The 1,525-nt window shown below is 38.5% G+C and overlaps 1 protein-coding gene across 1 annotated transcript in view; it reads right to left on the bottom strand.

Annotated features, from left to right (window-relative positions):
* Nucleotides 1–1,525, bottom strand: part of dgat1a (diacylglycerol O-acyltransferase 1a) — a 17,349-nt gene that overhangs the window by 4,531 nt on the left and 11,293 nt on the right. The window lies entirely within an intron of this gene.

The raw sequence follows: 1,525 nt of genomic DNA, 5'->3' as shown, positions 1-1,525 counted from the left end.
TAATCAGATATATAATCAGTAGAGAGAAGCAGAAAATAACATTTTAGCTGCTAATTACTTGTGTGTGTGTGTGTGGCATGAACTGATATTCATCAGAGGAGAGAAGGATTAGAGGCAGACTGGAGAAATGTTTGCATTTAAAAAAAAAAAAAAAAAGTTCGACATCTTATGACGTGCTTATTGTTGTTGAGAGTTAGATGAGAGGATACGTACCACTCTCATGTCTGCACGGTAAATATGAAGCTACACTGAGCAGCTGGTTAATTTAGCTTACTCTGACCAATGGTAACAAAGTCTGCCTACAAACCTATTATGTTTTTTGTGCAGATTAAATGAAATATAATTACGTGTTAATTAAAGGGTTGTACAGGTGCTGGTAGGTGGATTTTGTTACCTTTGGACAGAGCCAGGCTCACTGTTATTCCCTGCTCTCGGTCTTTATGCTAAGCTAAGCTAGTCAGCTGCTGGTTTTACCTGCATATTTATTGTAGTCATGAGACATGAGAGCGATATCAATCTTCTCATCTAACTGTGCTCAAGAAAAAAAAATGAGTGTATTTCCCAAAATCCTAAACTTCTGCTTTAAATGTTTGAACTTAAGCAAGATTTGAATTTTCACTAATTTTGAAATGTATGTCTTAACTTTTCACACCAAGAATAATTTACCAAATTTTCCCTTAATGAGAAATCATTATTTACTCCTAACAGCTTTAGTTAGCTCCAATTAAGATGGTTCAGATCCGTTTTGCAGCCCTAACTCCAATTTAACAAAACAGCAATGGGGCTTTTGCAAGATGGCTGCATCAGCTGTTTAATGAGGGCGTAGTGGTGGATGAGGAAGTAAAACTGCCAAGCGTAGCTTTACGCCGACCAGAGGGGATAAATGCAAGTTATGTAAAACTAATCTCTTAATAGTACTTATTGATATTGAACGTAGACCGATGAGGTTAAATAATCGTAATCTTTGGAATGTTTCCTTAGCCGAGGATGCTGGACGTGTAAAAACAAACTTGAAGTTAGAAGGGCAAAGTTGAAGATTTTATTGTTGTTTGTTTTCTGACAAATCAGATCGTTTGTTGCAATAACGGCCTCTGTTAATCAGCTGGGTTGGAGGACTGTGAGAGGTTTGCGCGGGCAGAGCAGGGTTGTTTGTTCCAGGTGTTTATCCTGCCGTCTGTCAGGGTGAAAGGCCGTGGATTTGGGTCAGTTTTCCTTTCAGCTCAATCAGCTGAAACATGCAAATTGAAAGGAATCGAAATGGAAAATTGCAGTGGGTTCATTTAAGAATGAAAGAGCGTATTAAAGAATTTAGTGCAGCAGCTTATCTTAATTTTTGGGGTTTTTAGAGGAGAATTTACTCACTGATGTTGTGGTTGTTGTTTTTTTCCACTTGGGTGGGTGTTGTTGCAGAGTTTAACCCTGTGTTTAACAAATTAGATTCCTTCCATAATTTCAGGTACATTCAGTCAGTCCCAGAGCAGAGCAGAGAGGAGGAGTATTTTGCTTCCTGGGTTGACCCTGCTCT

Source organism: Seriola lalandi, unplaced genomic scaffold (genome assembly GCF_002814215.2).
Source record: "Seriola lalandi dorsalis isolate HSWRI2012SDOR001 ecotype SW California unplaced genomic scaffold, Sedor1 jcf7180002054562, whole genome shotgun sequence".
Taxonomy (NCBI): domain Eukaryota; kingdom Metazoa; phylum Chordata; class Actinopteri; order Carangiformes; family Carangidae; genus Seriola; species Seriola lalandi.
The sequence above is the reverse complement of the archived record's forward strand: the minus strand, read 5'-3'. Positions and strand labels throughout refer to the sequence as shown.